Source organism: Primulina huaijiensis, chromosome 6 (genome assembly GCF_012295235.1).
Source record: "Primulina huaijiensis isolate GDHJ02 chromosome 6, ASM1229523v2, whole genome shotgun sequence".
In the NCBI taxonomy this organism is placed as follows: Eukaryota; Viridiplantae; Streptophyta; class Magnoliopsida; order Lamiales; family Gesneriaceae; genus Primulina; species Primulina huaijiensis.
The window spans coordinates 9,966,563-9,987,938 of record NC_133311.1 but is presented as its reverse complement, the minus strand read 5'-3'; positions in this window follow the sequence as shown (position 1 = coordinate 9,987,938).

Below are 21,376 nucleotides of genomic sequence, written 5' to 3'. Positions count from 1 at the left end.
GTTGCAGGGTTCTTCAGTATATTCTAAGATTGATTTAAGATCTGGATATCATCAGTTAAGAGTCAAAGAGATAGATGTGCCTAAGACTGCTTTTCGTACCAGGTATGGGCATTTTGAATTTTTGGTTATGCCTTTTGGGTTGACCAATGCACCTGCGGTATTTATGGATTTGATGAACCGTGTTTTTCAACGGTATATAGATCAATTTGTTGTGATCTTCATTGATGATATTCTTATTTATTCAAAATCTGAAATTGAGCATGTCAAGCACTTGAGGGCTGTTTTGCAGATTTTGAGAACTGAAAAGTTGTATGCTAAATTATCCAAATGCGAGTTTTGGTTGGATAGAGTGGTTTTCCTTGGACATGTGATTTCAAGTGCAGGTATATCAGTTGATCCGAGTAAAGTTGAGGCAGTCATCAATTGGTCTAGACCGACATCAGTTCCTGAGGTACGTAGTTTTATGGGTTTGGCAGGCTATTATCGCAGATTTATTAAAGGATTCTCACAGATTGCGAGGCCAATTACCCAGCTGACACAAAAGAATGCACCATTTATTTGGTCACAAGCATGTGAGGATAGTTTTGTTGAACTTAAGAAGAGATTGACTAGTGCTCCAGTTCTGACTATTCCATCAGGTGTAGGAGGATTTACAGTGCACACTGATGCTTCACATCAAGGACTGGGTTGTGTATTAATGCAGCATGGACGTGTTGTTGCCTATGCTTCACGACAGTTGAAGCCACATGAGTCTAGATACCCAGTGCATGACTTGGAACTAGCAGCAGTGGTTTTTGCCTTAAAGATTTGGCGTCACTACTTGTATGGGGAGACATTTGAAATATTTACTGATCATAAGAGTTTGAAATACCTCTTTTCACAAGCTGAGCTGAACATGAGACAGAGACGTTGGCTAGATTTGTTGAAAGACTATGATTGCGAAATAAAATATTATCCAGGCAAGTCTAATGCAGCAGCCGATGCTTTGAGCAGAAAAGTATGTAATATGTCTTTGATCACTAGCAGTGTATCTGATCTAGTAGAAGAATGTTGTCTTTCTGGTTTGGATTTTGTGGTAGATACTCAACCTGTAAGAGTATTTATGATTCAGGCAGAACCCGAGTTGTTTGTTAAAATTAAAGAGGCCCAAAGGTTAGATCAAAGCATTCAGAAATCAGTTGAACTCGTCAGATCAGGACATCGATCAGAATTTCAGGTCAATAATGAGGGTATTTTGTTTGTGAATGATCGTATTGTAGTTCCTAATATTTCAGAGTTGAGGATGCAGATTTTGCATGATGCTCATTGCAGTAAATTCAGTGTACACCCTGGAAGTAAAAAGATGTACAATGATTTGAAGAAACAATTTTGGTGGAAAAGAATGAAATCTGACATAGTAGAATTTGTATCTCGTTGTTTGAATTGTCAACAAGTGAAAGCAGAAAGAAAGCGACCAGGAGGTCTTTTGCATAGCCTTAAGGTTCCAGAATGGAAGTGGGACCATATCACCATGGACTTTGTCACGAAATTGCCGAGGTCGTCAAGGGGTTGCGATGCAATTTGGGTTATCGTTGACAGATTAACCAAGTCTTCATGTTTCATTCCGTATCAGATGACATATAGGCATGATCAGATGGCCAGATTGTATATCAGAGAAGTTTTGAGATTGCATGGTGTGCCTAAGTCAATTGTATCAGATCGTGATCCCAGATTTTCTTCTCATTTTTGGCAGAGTTTACAAGAGGCTCTTGGTACTCGTTTGCATTTGAGTACAGCATATCATCCTCAGACAGATGGACAGTCAGAACGTACTATTCAGACATTAGAGGATATGTTGAGAGCTGTAGTGATGGATTTTGGTATTGGTTGGCAGGATTCGTTACCACTTGTCGAGTTTTCTTATAACAACAGTTATCAAGTGAGCATTGGAATGTCACCATTTGAAGCACTATATGGCAGGAAATGTAGATCTCCTTTGTATTGGGACGATTTATCTGAAGCACCAATTGTAGGACCTGATATGATAAGAGATATGACAGAGAAGGTGAAATTGATTCAGAGTCGTATGAGAGCTGCTCAGGATAGGCAGGCTAAGTATGCGAACATCAGGAGACGGCCGTTGATTTTTGAGAAAGGTGACAGAGTTTTTCTGAAAATATCTCCTTTCCGTGGTACAGTTAGATTTGGAAAGAAAGGAAAATTATCACCGAGATTTGTAGGTCCGTATGAGATTTTGGAACGTGTGGGTGATTTGGCTTATAGATTAGCTCTTCCTCCTGCGTTATCAGGTGTTCATGATGTTTTTCATGTGTCCATGTTGAGGAAATATCATCCAGATCCATCTCATGTGCTTCCACCTGATGAGGTTGAGTTAGACAAGACTTTGAGCTATATTGAGAGACCGATTCAAATTCTAGACAAAAAAGATAAGCAACTCAGAAATAAATTGATACCGTTGATTAAAATACAGTGGAACAGACATGGTGTCGAAGAGGCAACTTGGGAATTAGAAGATAAAATGAGACAAAAATATCCAGAGTTATTCCAATGAAGTACGCTTCTATTCTCGGTTTTTATTTTCAGTATTGATTATTACATGTTAGACTTGAAAGAGATGATTGATTTCGAGGACGAAATCTATTTTTAGAGGGGAGGAATTGTAATGCCCGAATTTTGAAATATTGTGGCATTAGTTGTGATGGTTTATGACTTTACGTTGTGGTATAAATGGTAATGAATGTTATAGAATGGAATAGAAAATTGATGGGTAGAATCAAAGGTTGAATTTGAGCTAAATAGGTGATGGAAGTGCAGAAACGGTATGAAAAATGTGGCAGTAGTTGTGGTTTTTAGCATAATGTTTTGTATATTGATCCAATTGATGTGAGGCTACTTCCATTAAAAAGATATGACATAAGGCTATAACTTTCATGTTTTGAGTTTTGTTCAAATCATTAGGGAAGACGAGCCAAAAGCGCCCCGAAGTGTGTCGTGCGTATCGTCGTTCCTACAATGACACATGTTGGGAGATTTAGCATAACTTTTTACTCAGATCTCCAAATGACATGAGGCCAATTGGAGATGCAAGCCAAGACATAGGGCTACAACTTTGTAGTTTACCACTTTCGCAAATTCTGAAGTTAAAAATGCGTTCTTGGCAGAATACTGCGCGCCCCTGCGCAGGATCCGGCGCCCTAGCGCGCGCAGTGCTGAAATTTTGGTGTTTGGGCAGCAAGGGGCGCGCGGCTGCGCCAAAATCACGCGCCATGGCGCCCAGCACTTGTACAAAAAACGTGTTTTGAGGTTTGGATGGTATATATTTGATTGGGGAATGATTTTTGTATCATTTTCTCTTCTCTTTTTCCTACTCCATCGGTTTAGAGCTAGGGTTCTTCATTTTTCCTTTCATCTTCTAATTTCTTCTTCAATCTATGGGAGATTTGTTCAAGGAAATTATGAAATGAAGTTAGATTTGTGATCCTCTCTCCAAGATCTTCAAGATGGTGTAAGTATGTTATATTTTTATTCAAGTTTGGAAATGGGATGAAGTTTAGAATTGATATTTGTGTTGATATTTGAGATGTTGGAGATGTTGAAATTGTGTTGGTTTGAATTTAAAATGGAATTGAAGCCAATGGCAAAGTATAGGAGCTAATTTCTTTAGCACGCATGCTATGTGTTTGATGAAATGATTCAATGAATGTTTTTATGGCATATTAAGGTTAAGAAATTTACGGATCTTGATTCAAAGCAGTATTGAACTAATTATGAATTTTGAACAGAAATTACTCTGTTTTGATAGATGATCAAAGTCCTTGAGTTATAGTAGAATTCAAAGGTTCAAGACTTCTCACCTACACATTTCGATCTTCTTTTGGTAATATTTGAAAGGTATGTTACGGTCGATAACATACGAGGTAAAAGTATCATTTTTATTTTAAATTGAAAACTCTATGGCTTGATGAACTATTGGTGATTTGATGATGATTGTTGTATTGAGATGAGTTGATTATGATATCGAGATGATGATATTGATTTGCATCATGACATTGCATATTGAGCCACTTGTTGATTCAGATTTGATATGGCGGAGGTCGCCTTGATATATTGATTTGTTGGACGTATGGGGCTATAGTTGAGTTGGCATAGTGTATGCGGAGGTCGCTGCTATGGCCTGAACACTCTCTATAGGCGCACCATAGTCCTGGGATTGTAGAACACAGCACCCCACCCCGAGCGGATGAGTCGGTGGATGTTGCTGGGTGATTCTATTCCCTTGGGTACCCTATGACCAGATGATTCACTTGATCTTGAGATTTATTGATAGCCCACAGCTTCTGATCATGCATTGCATTATATTGCATCTTTATGAATTTATATGAAATATTTGAAAATTTAACTCTCATTTGTGATTGATTGTATCATACTGGGTTTATACTCACCGGCATGTCCGGTACCTCTTGTTTTCATGTGCTTCACGGTAGGTGAGGCGAGGCTTGGGATCCCAGAGTCCAGCTCCAGGCGAGGAGATTCGAGTTAGAGTGGGATTCTCGGGTCTTAGGAGCTATGTGATGATGTTTGGATTTCTTTGGTTCACTACTTCATGTTGGCATGTTGAAATTTTATATTTCAAACATTTGAGACAATTAAATTATTTTGACGATGTTTATGTAAGTTTGTGAACAACAAATTATGTATTTTACTCAATCATTTGGTGTGTGACAATTATAATTATTAGTATTAGATATCGGACCTAGGGCCCCACAGTTCTGATGCAAAATGATCGAGTTATAGCTTATGCATCGAGACAGTTGAAAATTCACGAGAAAAACTACACCACTCATGATCTTGAGCTTGCAGCAGTAGTTTTTGCACTAAAAATTTTGAGACACTATTTTTATGGGGAGAAGTGCAAGATATTCACCGACCATAAAAGTTTGAAATACTTCTTCACCCAAAAAGAGCTGAATATGAGACAGAGCAGATGGCTTGAGTTAGTAAAGGATTATGATTGTGACATTAGCTACCATCCGGGAAAGGCTAATGTAGTGGCAGACGCACTGAGTAGAAAAGCAGCAGTTATCACTCACCTATCACTCCAAAGACCGTTGCAGTCTGAGATACAGCGGTTTGAGCTTACAGTGTATGCTAGGGGCGAGGCCCCTAATCTTGCCACATTATCAGTACAGTCGACTTTGAGAGATAAAATCCATGACGGGCAGTCTACTGATGAGCAGTTGCAAAAATGGAGGGCTAGAGATGAAGCCAAGGGCCGGAAATTATATTCCGAGGTGGATGGTATAGTTCGATATCGAGATCGGCTATGGGTTCCTAGTGACGATTCTTTGAAATACCTTATTATGAAGGAAGCTCATGACACACCTTATTGCATTCACCCGGGTAGCACGAAAATGTACAAAGATTTGCAGTTGCTATATTAGTGGCCAGGCATGAAGAGAGACATTCTGAAGTTTGTATCTGATTGTTTGACTTGCCAGCAAGTTAAAGCAGAGCATTAGAGACCAGCGGGGAAATTGAAGCCACTCCCTATTCCCGAGTGGAAATGGAAAAATGTCACCATAGACTTTGTTGTGGGATTGCCAAAAACAGTTAAGGGATTCAACGCTATATGGGTGATAGTTGATCGTCTTACTAAATTAGCGCATTTTCTACCTATCAAGACGACTTTCACCATGATTCAGTACGCCGACTTGTATTTTCGAGAGATAGTTTGTCTGCATGGGATTCATGTATCCATTGTTTCTGACAGAGATCCGAGATTCACGTCATCTTTCTGGAAAAGCCTACATGCAGCGATGGGGACCAAGTTATTATTCATTACAACATTTCATCCTCAAACCGATGGACAGTCAGAAAGAGTTAAACAGATTTTGGAAGATCAACTTCGAGCATGTGTTATTGATTTCCAAGGCAGTTGGGAACCAAAATTACCTCTAGTGGAGTTCACCTACAATAATAGCTATCAATCATCAATCGGGATGGCACCTTTTGAAGCGCTTTATGGAAGAAAATGTAGATCTCCTAGACATTGGGACAAAGTAGGGGAAAGATGTGGGGCCCTGGTCCGATATCTAATACTAATAATTATAATTGTAACAAACCAAATGATCGAGTAAAATACATAATTTGTGGTTCACAAATCCACATAAACATCGTTAAAAAAATTTAATTGTCTCAAATATTTGAAATATAATTTTCAACATGCCAAACTAAAGAAATCCAACATCATAAAATAGCTCCTAAGACCCGATAATCCCACTCTAACTCGTATCTCCTCGCCTTGAGCTGGACTCTGGCATCGCAAGCCTCGCCTCACCTACCGTCAAGCACATGAAAACAAGAGGTACCGGACAGGCCGGTGAGTATAAACCCAATATGATACAATCAATAACATATGAGAATTAAAGTGACAAATATTTCATATTAAATTCATAAAGATGCAATATAATGCAATGCATTATCAGAAGCTGTGGGCTATCAATAAATCTCAAGATCAAGTGAATCATCTGGTCATAGGGTACCCAAGGAAAGAGAATCCCCCAGCAACATCCACCGACTCGTCCGCTCGAGGTGGGGTGCTGTGTTCTACAATCCCAGGACTATGGTGCGCCTATAGAGAGTGTTCAGGCCATAGCAGCGACCTCCGCATACACTATGCCAACTCAACTATAGCCCCATACGTCCAACAAATCAATAAATCAAGGCGACCTCCGCCATATCAAATCTGAATCAACAAGTGGCTCAATATGCAATGTAATGATGCAAATCAATATCATCATTTCGATATTATAATAAACTCATCTCAAGGCCACAATCATCATCAAATCACAAGTAATTCATCGAGCCATAGAATTTTCAATTTAAAATAAAAATGATACTTTTACCTCGTATGTTACCGACCGTAACATACCTTTCAAATATTACCAAAAGAAGATCGAAATGTGTAGGTGAGAAGTCTTGAACCTTCGAAGTCTACTATAACTCAAGAACTCGGATCATTTATCAAAACAGAGCAATTTCTGTACAAAATTCATAGTTACTTCAATAATGCTTCGAATCAAGATCCGTAAATTTCTTAACCGCAATATGCCATAAAAACATATATTGAATCATTTTATCAAACACATGACATGCGTGCTAAAGAGTTAACTCCTTTACTTTGTCATTGGCTTCAATTCCATTTTAAACTTCAAACCAACACAATTTCAACATCTCCAATATCTCAATATCTCAAATATCAACTCAAATATCAATTCTAAACTTCAACCCATTTCCAAACTTGAATAAAATATAACATACTTACACCATCTTGAAGATCTTGAAGAGAGGATCACAAATCTAACTTCATTTCATAATTTCCTTGAACAATTCTCCCATAGATTGAAGAACAAATGTAGAAAATGGAAGGAAGGAGGGTTTTGTTGGAAGAGAAAGAAGAAAAATGAGGAAAATTATGATACCATTCGATTTTTATGCCTTCCCAACACCAAAACACGTTTTTTGTACAAGTTCTGGGCGCCATGGCGCGTGTTTTGGCGCAGCCGCGCGCCCCTTGCTGCCCAAACACCAAAATTTCAGCAACGGGCGCGCTAGGGCGCTGGATCCTGCGCGATGGCGCGCGGAATTCTGCCAAAAACAAATTTTTAACGTCCTAATTTGCAAAAATAGTCAACATGAAAGTTGTAGCTCTATGTCTTGGCTTACATCTCCAATTAGCCTCATGTCATTTGGAGGTCTGAGTAAAGAGTTATGCTCAATCTCTCAACATGTGTCATTGTAGGAACGACGATACGCACGACACACTTCGGGGCGCTTTTGGCTCGCCTTCCCTAATGATTTGACCAAAACTCAAAATAAGAAAGTTATAGCCTTATGTTTATCTTTCTAATAAAAGTGACCTCACATCAATTGGATCAATATACAAAACATTATGCTAAAAACCACAACTACTGCCACATTTTTCATACCGTTTCTGCACTTCCATTACCTATTTAGCTCAAATTCAACCTTCGATTCTACCCATCCATTATCTATTCCATTCTATAACATTCATTACCATTCATACCATAACGTAAAGCCATAAACCATCACAACTACTGCCACAATTTTATTTTTTTCAAAATTCGGGCATTACAATTCCTCCCCTCTAAAAATAGATTTCGTCCTCGAAATCAATCATCTCTTTCAAGTCTAAGATGTAATGATCAATGCTGAAAATAAAACCGAGAATAGAAGCGTACTTCATTTGAATAACTCTAGATATTTATGTCTCATTTTATCTTCTAATTCCCAAGTTGCCTCTTCGACACCATGTCTGTTCCACTGTACTTTAATCAACTGTATCAATTTATTTCTGAGTGGCTTATCTTTTCTATCTAGAATTTTAATCGGTCTCTCAATGTAGCTCAAATTCTGATCTAACTCAACTTCATCGGGTGGAAGTACATGAGAAGGATCTGGATGATATTTCCTCAACATAGACACATGAAAAACATCATGAACACCTGATAATGCAGGAGGAAGAGCTAATCTATAAGCCAAATCACCAACACGTTCCAAAATCTCATACGGACCTACAAATCTCGGTGATAATTTTCCTTTCTTTCCAAATCTAACTGTACCACGGAAAGGAGATATTTTAAGAAAAACTCTGTCACCTTTCTCAAAAATCAATGGTCGTCTCCTGATGTTCGCATACTTAGCCTGCCTATCCTGAGCAGCTCTCATACGACTCTGAATCAATTTCACCTTCTCTGTCATATCTCTTATCATATCAGGTCCTACAATAGGTGCTTCAGATAAATCGTCCCAATACAGAGGAGATCGACACTTCCTGCCATATAATGCTTCAAATGGTGACATTCCAATGCTCACTTGATAACTGTTGTTATAAGAAAACTCGACAAGTGGTAACGAATCCTGCCAACAAATGCCAAAATCCATAACTACAGCTCTCAGCATATCCTTTAATGTCTGAATAGTACGTTCTGACTGTCCGTCTGTCTGAGGATGATATGTTGTACTCAAATGCAAACGAGGACCAAGGGCCTCTTGTAAACTCTGCCAAAAATGAGAAGAAAATCTGGGATCACGATCTTATACAATTGACTTAGGCACACCATGCAATCTCAAAACTTCTCTGATGTACGATCTGGCCATCTAATCATGCCTATATGTCATCTGATAAGGAATGAAACACGAAGACTTAGTTAATCTGTCAACGATAACCCAAATTGCATCGTAACCCCTCGACGACCTCGGCAATTTCGTGACAAAGTCCATGGTGATATGGTCCCACTTCCATTCTGGAACCTTAAGGCTATGCAAAAGACCTCCTGGTCGCTTTCTTTTTGTTTTCATTTGTTGACAATTCAAACAACGAGATACAAATTCTGCTATGTCAGATTTCATGCTTTTCCACCAAAATTGTTTCTTCAAGTCATTGTACATCTTTTTACTTCCAGGGTGTACACTGAATTTACTGCAATGAGCATCACGCAAAATCTGCATCCTCAACTCTGAAATATTAGGAACTACAATACGATCATTCACAAACAAAATACCCTCATTATTGACCTGAAATTCTGATTGATGTCCTGATTTAACGAGTTCAACTGATTTCTGAATGCTTTGATTCAACCTTTGGGCCTCTTTAATTTTTATAAACAACTCGGGCTCTGCCTGAATCATAAATACTCTAACATGTTGAGTATCTACCACAAAATCCAAACCAGAGAAACAACATTCTTTTACTAAATCAGATACACTGCTAGTGATCAAAGACATATCACATACTTGTCTGCTCAAAGCATCGGCTGCTGCACTAGACTTTCCTGGATAATATTTTATTTCGCAATCATAGTCTTTCAACAAGTCTAACCAACGTCTCTGTCTCATGTTCAACTCCGCTTGTGAAAAAAGGTATTTCAAACTCTTATGATCAGTGAATATCTCAAATTTCTCACCATACAAGTAGTGACGCCAAATCTTTAAGGCGAAAACCACTGTTGCTAGTTCCAAGTCATGCACTGGGTATCTAGACTCATGTGGCTTCAACTGTCGTGAAGCATAGGCAACAACACGGCCATGATGCATTAATACACAACCCAGTCCTTTATGTGAAGCATCAGTGTGCACTGTAAATCCTCTTACACCTGATGGAATAGTCAGAACTGGAGCACTAGTCAATCTCTGCTTAAGTTCAACAAAACTAGCCTCACATGTCTGTGACCAAATAAATGGTGCTTTATTTTGTGTCAGCTGGGTAATTGGCCTCGCAATCTGTGAGAATCCTTCAATAAATCTACGATAGTAGCCTGTCAAACCCATGAAACTACGCACCTCAGGAACTGATGTTGGTCTAGACCAATTGATGACTGCCTCAACTTTACTCGGATCAACTGATATACCAGCCCTTGAAATCACATGTCCAAGGAAAACCACTATATCCAACCAAAACTCACATTTGGATAATTTAGCATACAACTTTTCAGTTCTCAAAATCTGCAAAACAGCTCTCAAGTGCTCGGCATGCTCAAATTCAGATTTTGAATAAATAAGAATATCATCAATGAATATCACAACAAATTGATCTATATACCTTTGAAACACACGGTTCATCAAATCCATAAATACCGCAGGTGCATTGGTCAACCCAAAAGGCATAACCAAAAATTCAAAATGCCCATACCTGGTACGAAAAGCAGTCTTAGGCACATCTGCATCTCTAACTCTTAACTGATGATATCCAGATCTTAAATCAATCTTAGAATATACTGAAGAACCCTGCAACTGGTCAAAGAGATCATCAATCCTTGGCAAAGGATACTTATTCTTTACTGTGGCTTTATTCAACTGTCTATAATCGACACAAAGCCTCATAGACCCATCTTTCTTCTTCACGAATAAAACCGGAGCACCCCAAGGTGAAACACTTGGTCTTATATATCCTTTAGCCAATAGATCCTCAAGTTGTTCCTTTAGTTCCTTCAGTTCAATTGGCGCCATCCTATAAGGAGCTCTAGAAATAGGCTGTGTACCTGGCATCAACTCAATGTTGAACTCAACCTCTCGAACTGGAGGAAATCCTGGAATTTCATCTGGAAATACATCTGAAAATTCACTAACAATTGGAATATCTGCCAATTTAGGTACTGACCTTGAAATATCAATTGCATAAACCAAGAAACATTCTGCTCCTTTCTGCAACAAACGAGTCATGGACAAAACAGATATCAAAGGAATCTTAGCTCGAGAACCCTTACCATAGAATGTCCAGTGATCTGTCATACCAGGCCTAAACTTAACAATCTTCTGAAAACAGTCTACAGTAGCCCTGTATCTTTTCAACATGTCAATACCAAGTATGCAGTCAAAATCAGACATCTCCAACACAATACAATCAAGCTCAATGACATTATCCTCATAACGAAATTCACAACCACTTATAATTTCTGCTGACCTCATCACTTTGCCCAGTGGAGTAGAAATAGATAATGTAGATGATAATGACATAGAATGCAGTGAATGCAATGAGACAAAGTGCTCAGCTATGAAAGTATGTGATGCACCAGTATCCATCAAAACATAAGCAGGATAACCTGAGAGAAAACAATTACCTGCAATGACATTATCTGGAGCATTATGTGCCTCATCCTCCGTGAGTGCAAAAACTCGACCCTGTTGTCTAGGTGGCTGTCCTACCCTGTGGCTACCACTCTGTTTGTTCTGATCTGATCGGTTTGACTGCTGATAGGAATGAACTGTAGGGTTCTGACGATTCTGGTGAGGTGTCTGTCTCGATGATCCCCCACTCTGAGACATATCACTGCCACGGTTAGGACACACTCGAGCATAGTGTCCCACCTGGTTACACAAGTGGCAAGCTCCCGAGATTCCTCTACACTGATCGGTATAATGTCTACCACCACACTGACCACAAGTCGGACTTGAATAACCAGTGCTCTGAACTGAACCAGACTGTCTCGATCCACTAAAACTCAAAAAATTACTGCCATGCCTCTTAAATTGCTTGCCTCTAGCCCGAAACTGCTCTCTTATGTTGCCACTGTTACCGCCATTATTACCCTGTCTGAACTGCTGTCTATACTGTGGCTGTTGGGGTCGTTGCATCTGAGAACCTCTCTGCCTAATGATTCCGGTTTCAGCTCCCTTGGCTCGATCAAGAGCCTCAGCAAAAGTGTTAGGCCTTCCGGTATTAACCAAGGTAAAGATATCAGGGTTAAGACCATTTATGAAGTGATCGGCCTTAGCTTCTTCATCGGATGCTACATGAGGAGCAAATCTCAGTAAATTCGAGAACTTAGCAACATAGTCCTCAATATTCAAATTTCCCTGCTTTAAATTTGCAAACTCGGCTCCCCTCTTTTTCCTGTAAGAGATAGGAAAGAAACGCTGATAAAATTCAGATTTAAAAATATCCCAGGTAAAAATCATACCTCGACCCTCTAAAGATTTCTTAGTCATGATCCACCAACTCTTAGCAACATCCAATAACTGATGAACAACTAATTTAATTCTATGATTATCTGGATACTCGAGAGATTCAAATAACTGATCCATATTCTCCAATCAGTTCTCACACTCTAATGCATTCTCTGTACCCTTCAACATCGGTGGATGCAAAGACTGAAATCTAGCTAACAGTATCTCCATCGGAGTTGGAGTAATATCCATCTGAGTATGAGTAGCACTGCCCAGATCTTGTGCCACTGGTACGTTCTGTCTATGTCTACCACGACCTCTACCTCGAGTAGCCATGTCTGATATACAATAGATCAAACACAGATAAAATCACAATATCATAATCATCTCAATCTTGTATCAATCATCTCTGGCTCTTAAAACTCAACAATCTCAAAAATCTCGAATAAAACTCAACAATATAATATCTCAATTTAAATCATGTATTTCACATCATAGCACAATGAAAATGCTAACAAATATATCACATGATCAATCAATTCTAACTGACTCGATCTACCTTGTTCCCAAATATCTTACGCTCTTATACCACCTAATGTGGTGCCCCGGGTCCGATATCTAATACTAATAATTATAATTGTAACAAACCAAATGATCGAGTAAAATACATAATTTGTGGTTCACAAATCCACATAAACATCGTCAAAATAATTTAATTGTCTCAAATGTTTGAAATATAATTTTCAACATGCCAAAATAAAGAAATCCCAACATCATAAAATAGCTCCTAAGACCCGAGAATCCCACTCTAACTCGTATCTCCTCGCCTTGAGCTGGACTCTGGCATCCCAAGCCTCGCCTCACCTACCGTCAAGCACATGAAAACAAGAGGTACCGGACATGCCGGTGAGTATAAACCCAGTATGATACAATCAATAACATATGAGAATTAAAGTGACAAATATTTCATATTAAATTCATAAAGATGCAATATAATGCAATGCATGATCAGAAGCTGTGGGCTATCAATAAATCTCAAGATCAAGTGAATCATCTGGTCATAGGGTACCCAAGGAAAGAGAATCCCCCAGCAACATCCACCGACTCATCCGCTCGAGGTGGGGTGCTGTGTTCTACAATCCCAGGACTATGGTGCGCCTATAGAGAGTGTTCAGGCCATAGAAGCGACCTCCGCATACACTATGCCAACTCAACTATAGCCCCATACGTCCAACAAATCAATAAATCAAGGCGACCTCCGCCATATCAAATCTGAATCAACAAGTGGCTCAATATGCAATGTAATGATGCAAATCAATATCATCATTTCGATATTATAATAAACTCATCTCAAGGCCACAATCATCATCAAATCACAAGTAATTCATCGAGCCATAGAATTTTAAATTTAAAAAAAAATGATACTTTTACCTCGTATGTTACCGACCGTAACATACCTTTCAAATATTATCAAAAAAAGATCGAAATGTGTAGGTGAGAAGTCTTGAACCTTCGAAGTCTACTATAACTCAAGAACTCGGATCATTTATCAAAACAGAGCAATTTCTGTACAAAATTCATAGTTACTTGAATAATGCTTCGAATCAAGATCCGTAAATTTCTTAACCGCAATATGCCATAAAAACATATATTGAATCATTTTATCAAACACATGACATGCGTGCTAAAGAGTTAACTCTTTTACTTTGTCATTGGCTTCAATTCCATTTTAAACTTCAAACCAACACAATTTCAACATCTCCAACATCTCAATATCTCAAATATCAACTAAAATATCAACTCAAATATCAATTCTAAACTTTAACCCATTTCCAAACTTGAATAAAATATAACATACTTACACCATCTTGAAGATCTTGAAGAGAGGATCACAAATCTAACTTCATTTCATAATTTCCTTGAACAATTCTCCCATAGATTGAAGAAGAAATGTAGAAAATGGAAGGAAGGAGGGTTTCGTTGGAAGAGAAAGAAGAAAAATGAGGAAAATTATGATACCATTCGATTTTTATGCCTTCCCAACACCAAAACACATTTTTTTGTACAAGTGCTGGGCGCCATGGCGCGTGTTTTGGCGCAGCCGTGCGCCCCTTGCTGCCCAAACACCAAAATTTCAGCAACGGGCGCTGGATCCTTCGCGATGGCGCGCGGAATTCTGCCAAAAACGAATTTTTAACGTCCTAATTTGCAAAAGTGGTCAACATAAAAGTTGTAGCCCTATGTCTTGGCTTGCATCTCCAATTAGTTTCATGTCATTTGGAGGTCTGAGTAAATATTTATGCTCAATCTCCCAACATGTGTTATTGTAGGAACGACGATACGCACGACATACTTCGGGGCGCTTTTGGCTAGTCTTTCCAAATGATTTGACCAAAACTCAAAATAAGAAAGTTATAGCCTTATGTCTTATCTTTCTAATAAAAGTGGCCTAACATCAATTGGATCAATATACAAAACATTATGCTAAAAACCACAACTACTGCCACATTTTTCATACCGTTTCTGCACTTCCATTACCTATTTAGCTCAAATTCGACCTTTGATTCTACCCATCCATTATCTATTCCATTCTATAACATTCATTACCATTCATACCATAACGTAAAGCCATAAACCATCACAACTACTGCCACAATTTTATTTTTTTCAAAATTCGGGCATTACAAAAGAAGAGAAATTGGTCCGGACGTGATGGAAGAGACTACCGAGCTTATAGTCAAAATCTGTAATAGAATGAAGACGGCACAAAGCCGACAAAAGAGTTATGCAGAGAAACAACGGAGGGACTTAGAGTTTGCAGTGGGAGATCATGTATTTGTGAAAATAGCACCCATTAAGGGTGTATGCGCTTCGGCAAAAAGGGGAAGCTAAGCCCAAGATTTATTGGTCCGTTTGAGATTTTGGAGAGGATTGGTACACTAGCTTATAGAGTGGCATTGCCACCAGCGCTTGCAGAAGTTCACAATGTGTTCCACATTTCAATGTTGCGGAAGTACATGTCGAATCCGTCACATGTGCTTAATTATGAACCTTTTCAATTAACTCTAAATATGACATATGAAGAAAGACCCGTTCAGATCTTAGCAAGGCAAGAAAAAAGATTGCGAAACAAAGTCATTCCAATGGTCAAGGTCAAGTGGCTGAATCACTCGGAAGAGGAAGCTACTTGGGGAACCGAGAGAGACTTGAAGAGTCGCTATCCTGATCTACTCGGTAAGTTCTAATTTCGAGACGAAATTTTATTTAAGGGGGGAGGAATTGTAAGGTCCAAAATTAAGGCGACGTAATCCAACTGCATGCAAATCTAGGAAATATAAAAAATGAGTAATTAACTGATTTTAATTGCTATTTAATGATGTGACATACATGTTTACATGTTAAATATGATTTTATTATCATCATGCATAAAATTGTATTTGTAAGGAATATTCAAGTGACGATCAAGGAACGGGGACCGAGGGCTGAAAAATGTAAAATGTTTTTATTAAATAATTATTTTTAATTATTTAAAATATGGTTGTTGGATATTCATATTTTTGGAAAAATAGGGGTTTTCAGGTAATTTTATACGCCGGGACGTAAATTTTATAAGTGTTGGTTTTTCAACAAAAATGCGAACTTTTTGGCAACCCGGCTATTTAATTCACAAATTTATTTAATCAAAGCTATGATTATATTTTATTTAAATCCTAAACAAGCACTAATGGACCTAAACTTGGCTTAATAGTCCTAAGCTTGAGTTAATAACTTTATTTACTATATAATATACAAATCTCCACCCAAAACCCTATACAAGTCATGGCCACACAAGACCACACCTTTCAAAATTCAGAAAACTCTCTCTCAAGACACACAACACACACGGCACTACACACACAACATATTGAAGGGATTTTCGAAGGAATTAAGGAAAATCTAGCCAAGGTTTCACTCCGTTCTTCGTCGCCAACGTTGTTTCGTGCGTATAAAATGCAAAGGCACGCCATACATCTCCTGTTCTCATCCATCACATCATAATATTGTTTTAAATATGGTTTGCTTGAAGATCATGAACATATTTTCTGTATTTCCGGATTTATGGCATGCACAAGAGGGGAACTCATGATTCTATGGTTTAAATTCATGTTTTATGTTGAAAGAGGCTGCCATGATGTTAGGTTATGATCAAGAGACGTTGTTGCACGATTTTAAAAGGTCCCAAACTTACACAATTCGCTGCACCACAAGTTATGCACAGAATTCGTTTTTTTTCTGTCATGAGTCTTGGGCGGGTTCGGCTTTCATGCTCTAAGGAGAGGGCTAGTTTGGGCTTGGGTTCAGGGCTGGCCGAGGGTCTGGTTGTGTCAAGGGGAGAGTCCTAGCCAAGCTAGGACTCGGATTAGAAGGGCTGGGAGGAGTCCTTGCAATCAAGGACTCCTACCCGAGAAGTTGCACATATTGGTGCAGGCTTCGCACGGATTGCAGGGTTGGAAGGGCTCGGTCCAGGGCTCAGGGGCTGGGCTAGGGCAAGTCCTTAGGGTCGTAGGTAGGTGTTGTAGAGGGTGGTTCAGGGTCTGGAGCGTCGGCTAGGTTCACAAGTCCACACACGTAGAGTGCATGCAAACCAAACTCTCGGCCAACATAGGGTTCATTAGGGGGTTCACGTTTTTGGGTTTTGGGAAGGGTCCTTGGTGAACTTAGGGTCCAGCAGGGTACTTTAGGATGTGGGTCAAGTCTTGGATCAACATGGCTTGGGAGTAACTCGTGAAAATCGAAAGTTGGCTCAAGGTCGAAGTTTTGGTGTCAATTTAGAGTTTTAACTAATGAAAAAATTAAGAAACGGCTCACGGGGGTCGAGTCGTGGTTCGTAAGGGATAAAATAATATAAAAAGACTAAATTTTGAATTTAGAATATTTATATTAAAGTTTGGGATTTTTCGGGATTAAAACACCGTCAAAACAATTAATTAAAGATACATGAAAAAGTCTAATATTTAAGCTAAATAAAATTATGGAAAAATTAATTTAGGCTTAAATAATTATTTGGGACATGTTAGAGTCAAGAAATCAAAGAAAAAGTCAAAACGTAAAATGTCAAGTCCAGGGGTAAAACGGTCCTTCTACACCAAAAATTAGTAAACGTCATGACAGTGCTCTAAATGCTGTTTTTATGATATTATGATTATTTTTAAATATTTATGAAATGTTCATGATCAAATTATGATTTTTAAATGTCTATGGGATTTTTATAAATTAAAGAAGACATTTAAAAGACAAGTTGCATGCTTGGTTTCAAAAAAAAATTGTTATATTATGCATGATTTTATAAAGTGATGAGAATGTAAATGTTGAACGAAGTGAAGTAATTGTGACTAATTCGATAATGTTGGAGGTGTCGTGAGGGTGACGGTCCCAGTGGGAGCCTGGCGATCGTATTTTCATCATTTCGAATATGTGGTAACGGTAAGAATGGGGATATTGTGAGAGGAAAAGGCCCCAGAGGGAGCCCATTTATGGAAAAAAGCCCCAGAGAGAACCTCGACGATCGTATTTCTATTCGAAAGAGAATAGGACAGGGCCCAGTTGACCGGTGAGAGTGTCGCTGGTGTCCCCCGCAGCCCAGTACTGCGGTTTCATGTAGATGGATCCATCGATTTTTCATGTTCATGTTATGTTGAGGAAAGTCACAATTAACCATCTGAATTCAACAAAGGAAAAGAAAATGGAAAAAACGAAAATGGTTTATGATCATGATAAAAGGTTTTATGATATGTTTTGAGGAAAAAGGAAAAAGGCTAAGGTTTAAGTTATGCATCATGAAAATGTTTACGAAAATGTTCATGTTAAAGTTTATGCATCTTCATGAAAAAAGATATTTTAAGTACAAGTATTTTTCACTGTTGCATGTGATTTTATACGTATTATTTGTTATAAAGATTATGGTGTGTTGAGTCTTTAGACTCACTAGGTGTGATGGATGCAGGTGAGGTTGAGGGAGGTCTTGATGGGTGATTGGATGGATTGATGGCGCACACAACCCGAAGACCAGCGCTTCTACTTATTTCCGCACTTACGATTTATGAATCATGATTTATGATTAAAGATTTTAAGACTATTTATTTATGCTTTTGAGAGATTTTTGAGAGGTTTAGTATGGGCTATACTTTTCAAACTTAGTGTTTTTTAGGTTTGGTAAAACAGTTGACGATTTCATTTTATGACTATTGCACTTGATTTTCAAAATGCTAGATGGATTACGTTTAATTTTAAAAAAGTAAAATATTTTATACAAATATTTTCATGTGGGAAAGGTACATGGCCGGAAAAATCGAGTGTTTTAAAAAAAAAAATTCCTAGTACTTCTTAAGCAATAAAAAAGGCTGACGTTTCAGTGCTGGATGATGGGCTTGAATTGTTTGGGCCTAGGGTGCTATTTTCTTATTTTTCAAATTTTTGGGTAAAATTGATATTTTTGAAAATTGGTTCAATTTTTCTATTTGAAAATTAATTTTTGAAATTAATAATTTTCTTGTAAAATAAATAATTAGAATATGATTTTAATTATTTATGGTAAAAATGAGTTTTACGAGAAATCAGATATTATTGGTTTAATTGAAAATTAAATAAAGGTGTTTATTTAATTTATTAAATGTTTTAATAATTGTGGTGGTTAGTGATAAAATTATTAGATATATGATTTATCAGTTAATTAAATTTTTTTAATTAAATTGACGTTAATATTTGATATTAAATGCATGAAGGATGATCGAGAGCCTTGACCAATGTGTTAGGTGTATGTTAAGATATTTTAATGTTTTTATTCATTTTGTTAATATTTGATATTATTAAAGTGGGACTGGTTTATGGCCCATTCCCACCATCATGAGATGTATCCCTTATATGCCATGGCTATTTAAATATAATTATTAGAAATAGTGAGAGATCAAGACTGGAAGATGGTGGGCCCGATGAACAAGATGAAGACATGTAAAATATTTGAAGCTCTTGTAATAGTTGCATTTGCATCCCGACATTCACCTAGGTTTTGGACCTGGATCCATGTAAGGCCCACATGGATCTAATAGTGTTGGCGATCGATCATCCTTATTTATTGTTGAATGTCATATTATGATATATATGCGATATATAGTAGTATGCATGTATGTATATTATTAGATAATATAGTTGCATGAATCCGACAAACATACAAACTCGTGGCACGGGATTTTAAATTAAAATGATGAGACAATTTTAAAATTAAAATCCCTTAATTTGAATATGATTCAAAATTTATATCAAACCGTAAAAATAAAAATTAAAAGAGATTAATTTTTCCTTGCCTTCCATCAACAGTGGTTGCATGTTGATCGCTACCCGCGGACAGTGTCTGGCTCATATTATTGGGGGAACTCATGGCGGCCGTCCACTACAATTCAATATTGATGGGTCGGTTTGACACGCGAAAATAAACGGCGTCATATTATTGGGTCCTTATTAAACATGAGGTAAAACACGCGGAGGTTGCATATGGATGCAATTGGATTCTACCTTTTAGAAATTAAAATTGGCTGATATTATTCGGGATTATAATTGGCTATTTGGACTCTACGTGCCCGCTAAGGAAATACGATTTCCCTTTTTTTATCAGAGGATGGTGGAAATGTCAAAATAGTGGGAGGGAATTTATAAAATAAAAATCCATTTTTATATCTTAAAATTATTTTAAAATAATCAACAACAATTATTCTGTTTCCATATCAGTATATTTTCGATTTCGTCACGTAATACATTTTTGTTATTAACAAGCTAACTGAACCAAATTTTCAAGATTGGTTGAGAAATTGTTCTGAATTCGGAGAAAATGCTTACACACTAATGTCAGTCCTGTTGAACTGACAAAGCATGCAAGATGGTAGGACCATAGTATGCAAGCTAAGGTGTAACATGCTCGCTTTTATGTCAAATGAAATGTAGGGACAGTTTGAGGAAATGTTGAATGCTGCTGACATTCGAATGCACTTGCAAGAGTTGCATAACAAGCTAACTGAACCAAACTTTCAAGACTGGTTGAGAAATTGTTTTGAATTCGGAGAAAATGCTTACACACTAATGTCAGTCCTGTTGAACTGACAAAGCATGCAAGATGGTAGGACCATAGTATGCAAGCTAAGGTGTAACATGCTCGCTTTTATGTCAAATGAAATGTAGGGACAGTTTGAGGAAATGTTGAATGCTGCTGACATTCGAATGGACTTGCAAGAGTTGCATGGTGCATGAAACTCATACAATGATGCACACCACTTTCAAGGAGATCATGACTACACGTATGCAAGATGGGGCTTTGGCCCATGAGTGTGGTGTACGTATGACTGGGCTTATTGAGAATGTGGTGGGCCTGGAATATGTGATTCCTAACGAGTTAAATGATGACATCAATTTGTTGTCTTTCTTTTCCTCATTTGACGGGGTTATGGTGAACTTCAATTTGAATAAGATAGATGATAGTCTTGAAGAGCTAGTCAATACGCTTATAAATTATGAGATCACCATAAAAGAGAAAATTGTTGTTTTTCCTAATGGGCCTCTCGTCAGACTAAAACTAGCCCACAAAGTAAGGGAAAAAATGTTCTGTCCCTCACAAGAAAAAACAAAACCAATAAGAAGCAAACTCTAAAGGACACTTAAAGGGCCTACAAAGCTCGATAAGTCAGAACATATTTATTTCACTGCAAGAAGTCTGGATATAAGAAATTATAGACGTCAGAAATGTTCTAAAAATGATAAGTGAATGTCCAAGTAAACATGATTCCAACAACAAACGAAAGAAAGTTAGATGATCCAAATCTCGCACAAATATGGCATGGTAGACTAGGACATATTTCCCAAAGAATGATGCACAAGCTGGTGGGAA